A 5,764-nucleotide genomic window follows, 5' to 3' on the forward strand; every position below is an offset into this window, starting at 1 on the left:
TAGTCTTCAATTTCTCAGCCTCTGGAACTGTGAGAAAGAAATGTCTGCTATTTAAGTTGGCTGATTTAATTTTTGTGTTGGTTTTGTTTTAGTAGTCTAAGCTGATACCTTCTTAGAAGTTCTGTGGTCTACCTAATCTCTGATCGAGAAATTGAGATCTGATTACACCCCTTCCAAGTCTCAGAGTGCTTCATGGAGCAGGGAACGAACTCACGATGGGCAGTGGGCCCATCAATACCCCTTCATGGATGGGGGAGCTTCTCAAGGCCCCCTTAAGCTTCCTAAGGAGCTGTAGGCAGTTAATGGTTGCTGTGCTATAGCCACTGGTACATTGTACTTCTTCAATTAAAGAATCCCCTATCCGTGCTTATCTAAGCAATTCTAATTCAATGCATAGGGATACACACACACATGTACATACATGCACACAAACACAACACACATACACACAAAGAAACTTGAAAGTAGGAGGTAGACTTTATAGAAATAAAAAGTGGTCTGCAGGAGGTAAGAGGTGATAATAGCAGGGGGAATTTGATAAAAAATACATATATACTTACATACTTATATACATACATACAATTATAAAGGAACAAATTTTTTAAAAAATCTCACCATTTACACAAGAATTATGATGATTCACAAGGGTAAAAAAGCACCCTAGATTAGACCAGTCCCTCCAGCTTCAGGACACTCCAGCCCTTTGATTGGCAATCCAGATCTTTGGCTGAGACATCAACTTAAAGCAAAGGGATGAATGCACCTGCTCAAGTCATGTGGGCCAAGATGGACATCAATCTGAACAGGAAGAAGTCATTCTTGAATTAGGGGTCTGATGTCTTTCATGTTAATAACTTAATTCTCCCGTGTGGTGACTCTGGCTGGAAGATGGATAGCATTTAGAAGGTGTTCTAGCTCACACTATCTCGCCATGGATCGATGAGGACTTGACTTGCTTGGAGAAAGGTACCAACCAGGGTTAGGAAAATGCTGAAAACTCCTGGCCATTAGACAGGAAGGTCAGCAAAGCAGGCTTGGCTGCAAGCCATCCAGTTCCTCAGAGCTGGGCCTGATCCTGTTCTAGCCCTAGTAACACATTGTGGTTCAGGGGAGCAATGAACTCCTACCCCAGTCAGCCTCCCTGAGAAAGCGGACAAGCAGCATCTGCACCCCACTCTCAGCCCTGCTGTGCCGAGTGTGGCTTGAGGAAAGTGGCAGGATTTCTTTTGAGTCATAAAATCAATGAATCATTGGAAAGTCACAATTATGTGAAGTTTCTTGGGGAGACATGAATAACCATCTATTCATACCAGGTTAGGCACCATGACAGACCAGAGGAATAATTCCACCCAAGTCTAGCTTAATGGACCAATGAGTTTACTGAGATTGCTTACAAGAAAGCAGATAGAGGAGGAAGAAGAGGAGGAGGAGGAAGAGAAGGAAGAAGAGAAGAAAAAGGAGGAAGAGGAAGAGGAGAAAAAGGAGGAAGAGGAGGAGGAAGAGAAAGAGGATGAGGAAAAGGAGGAGGAAGAAGAGAAGGAGAAAGAGGAAGAGGAGGAGGAGGAAGAGAAAGAGGAGGAGGAAGAGGAGGAAGAAGAGGAGAAAGAGGAGGAGGCAGAAGAGAAAGAGGAGGAGGAGGAAGAGAAAGAGGAGGAGGAAGAGGAGGAGGAGGAAGAGAAAAAGGAGGAGGAAGAGGAGGAAGAAGAAGAGAAGGAGGAGGAGAAAGAGGAAGATGAGGAAGAGGAGGAGGAAAGCAAGCAAGCATGGGGAGGGGGGCCATCACCAAAGCAACTTAGGAAGGAAAGAGTTTATTGCATCCTACAGGTTTGAGTCTGTCACTGAAGGAAGTCAGAACCAGACCCCAAGCAGGAACCTGCAGGCAAGCACTGCAACAGAGACAATGGAGGAATGCTGTCTACAGGCTTCCTCTCAAGTGGCCAGTAGCTACTAGCTAGCACAGACAGATTAGGTAGAATACAGGTGATCAGTACTTTAATCAGGTATTGTACAAAATTATATTCAGGCCACATGTATAAAGTACATATAGAATATAAATGATTTTGGGCTCACATTAGCTTTCTATCCCCAAGATAACTTATAGTAACCATATCAAAATTCAAATATACAATATGGTAACCATGTCTGGTCTTGAATATGTCAAATAGTTCTATTTAGCACAAGCATGCACACATGAGGCGGGGGGAGAAGGAAGAGAGAGAGAATGTATTTTGCTGTGGTAAGGCCTATGATACAGTCTATACAGATAACACGGTATACAATGTTCTTTCCTTCAGTCCCAACATAGCTAATTCATCCAATGCTTTTCTTGTTTCTTGCTCAAATCTCTTATCTGCAGCTAATCTGTAGATGAAATTTAACCTGGATCTGACAAGTGAAACTTCAGCTCAGTCCATGAACTCTTTCCCCAATAAGTTATTTGTCATTGCATAAGATGAGATCTACTGACAAACTTGTGCAGACTCTATTATTCATTGCACTAAATGCGTTCTCCTTGTTTCAGTGGACAGTCAAGTCACACTTCTAAGTTTATCTGTTTTTCTTACATTTACTTATCATGTTTGTGTGTTGTGGGGAAGGGGGACATAGACCTTAGCTCGTGGGTGGAGGTCAGAGGGGCAACCTGCAGAGTCAGCTCTCTCCCTCCACTATGAGGGTTCTGGGGATTGAAGTTAGCCATTAGGCTTAAGGGCAAGTGCCTTAGTGGCTGAGCCATGACAGGCACCAGGCTTTCAGGTTTAATCTGCATTACTAACATTTCCCCTCTACTTTGTTAGGCCCAGACAATCAATAAGATAATAAGCCGAGCACTAATTATGACATTTGTCAATTCTATGATGTAAGTGCCTTCTTACTGTGACCAGTTCAAAGCCATCCTAAGATCACCCACCAGCCGTGGAGCTGGAGTTATTTGTACATAGTTCTTCTATAGTGGTGGCAATGGGGCTAAAAAACACTCTTTAAAGAAGAAATGCAAAATAATTATGCCAAAGTATGTGTATGAGTGGGGAGGGCTATTTATTTCATTCATGCTTACATATACAAGGTAATGCATATGCAGGTGCCTATGTGTATGTGTGTATGAGTGTGTGTGCTTGTGCATGTGTGCATACCTTTGTGTGCATACACGTGTATGCACACATACACACATATTCACACACACATATATATATTATGTATGCATGTATATATATATACTATATATGTATGCATATATATATACACAGACACACATATATATATATATCAAGCAAAGAGCCCAAAGTTCACTGATGCAGCTGGATTGGCTGGAAAGACCTGCAGATTCTCCTGTTTCTACCTCTCTAGTTCTGGCATATGCTACCACACCCAGCCTTTTGTGTGGATGATGATTCAAGCTCAGGTCCTTACGCATGTAGAATAAGCACTTTAACTGCTAAGCCATGTCCCCTTTACCTTAGTTGTTACTAAATTATTTAATTATAAATCCATATTTACACAAATACACATACCCCACAGCCAGCTCACAAAATTCCTAAGAACTTCCAACCCTCAGAACATCAGTGCACAGAGGCCTGGAGGGAGTCACACGTCCCTGTTCATATACACACAAGAGATGGGAGAGAACGGTGGCAGACACTTGGGCCTCCTGCTCCACCAGATGTCACGTGCAGTTGTGGCTGTTGGAAAAGACAGAGTCCTGGGCTCTGATGGGGCCTTGGCATGTAGTTTTCTGGATCCTCCCATAATTGCAAATTTGACCTATTTTCAGATCAGGAAAACATGTTGATTGATTCTCCAGTTGCCAGCTTTGGCTACTGGTTGCATAGACCTCGCTCTATGCCTGCAGTCACAGCCTGGGCTTTGACAACACTTCCCATAACTAACTGCGGGTCCAGAAAGAATGACACAGCTGGGGATCATTTTAAAGACAATTAAGGCTGATGAGCTGACTCAGCAAAAGCAGCAAAAGAGGCAGGAAATGGCTTTGGCTGGAGGAGAGTTTGCCTTGTTGGCTGGTAGAGGCCAGTTAGAAAGCACAATGAGACATCTGATTTATTAGCGAAGATGAGGATTTGCTGGGCTGGGCCCTGAATTTGTATGATTCACAGGGTGTACGGCCATGAAGACTGTGGAGAACCACACTCTTTTCTGTACGAGCAGGTAAGAAGGCAAATTAGTTCAGCCTCTATGAACTGCGATTGATGTTGAATCTCATAAATTTGAATTCACATTTCCTGTGAGCCAGATGTTCAAGGATACTTGTGGCCACATTGTTTGATCTTGAAATGCTGGATTAGACACAAACTCGGTTTATTTATAGGTAGTTTACTAAATGACGACACTGTAAGTCAAAGAAAGTGGACTCAGTCGAAGAAGAAGAAGGAGATAGGGGAAGGGGGAGGGGGAGGGGGAGGGGGAGGGGGAGGGGGAGGGGAAGGGGAAGGGGAAGGGGAAGGGGAAGGGGAAGGGGAAGGGGAAGGGGAAGGGGAAGGGGAAGGGGAAGGGGAAGGGGAAGGGGAAGGGGAAGGGGAAGGGGAAGGGGAAGGGGAAGGGGAAGGGGAAGGGGAAGGGGAAGGGGAAGGGGAAGGGGAAGGGGAAGAAGAAGAAGAAGAAGAAGAAGAAGAAGAAGAAGAAGAAGAAGAAGAAGAAGAAGAAGAAGAAGAAGAAGAAGAAGAAGAAGAAGAAGAAGATAATGGATTAGAAAACAAGAGATGAGAAAGACTTCTTAATGTACCAGGAGTGGTTGATTTTAATTGTCAGTTTGGTTGGAGCTGTAGTCCATTTTCTCCCTGGAAATCCAGATAAACTTCAACAACTGGCAACAAAAAGTCCTATCTTTCCTGTTCATTCGCAGGCATTGTAGAGTGAAAAATTATAAAGACCATTTTATGAAATATGTGTAGACTTTTTTGCCTTAGACCTGAGCAGGAAAAGTGCAGGTTCCAGAACGCAGAACTGAAAATAAGATTTCAGGCCTTCACTACCCCGGGGCACATTCTGGGTGGAGGACATTATCCCTGAATCAGAGGACACTTGCTGGATTACATTCCTCAAGCCTCGGGGAGTAGACCCCACCTGTGGGTGGGAAAAGCCCAAGGCAGGAAGACACATTCCTGACCACAGAGAAAAATACAAGCCATCTAGGTGGGGCTGTGACTGGAGGAAGTGAGAAATATTTAACCTGAAATATTTTGTAATGAGAGTGTAGGGGACAGTGACATGGTAAGACTACATTTTTGAGAAGAATGAGTGTGCAGAGTGATTTTCACATGACTGTAATCATTTAGGGTGAGTACCTCTGAAATGTACCACTATTTTTATGTTTTGTATCCTTGACAACCCCTCACCCCCTTCCCACTACCCTGGTTTGTGGTTTTTCCCTTTAAAACCTTCCTCAGACTGACTGGCGAGGTCAAACTCTACTCTTGAGTGAGTATGTAGTCAGACCGCTGGCTGCCAGCTCTCTTCCCTAATAAACCTCTTCTGATTGCATCCAGGTATGGTTTCTTGTGATTCTTGGGTGGTCGTGATTTCTAGAGACTTGAGGAAGGGTCTCCCGAGTTTGGGAGTCTTCAGCATGAGGAAGCCGAAGTGGGCCTCTTTAAAAAAGTGAGGTGGCATGGGCATGAGAATAATGCCCTCCCCATCCCCCTTGCCACCTGTCAGGAGAGCTAGTCCCAAGGTCACGAGAGCAGGAGAGCTGTCCCTGCCCTTTGTGCCACGCCGAGCTCCCGACCAGTGGGAAGAAAGACACACACAACAG

Source organism: Arvicanthis niloticus, chromosome 15, assembly GCF_011762505.2.
Source record: "Arvicanthis niloticus isolate mArvNil1 chromosome 15, mArvNil1.pat.X, whole genome shotgun sequence".
Classification (NCBI taxonomy): Eukaryota; Metazoa; Chordata; class Mammalia; order Rodentia; family Muridae; genus Arvicanthis; species Arvicanthis niloticus.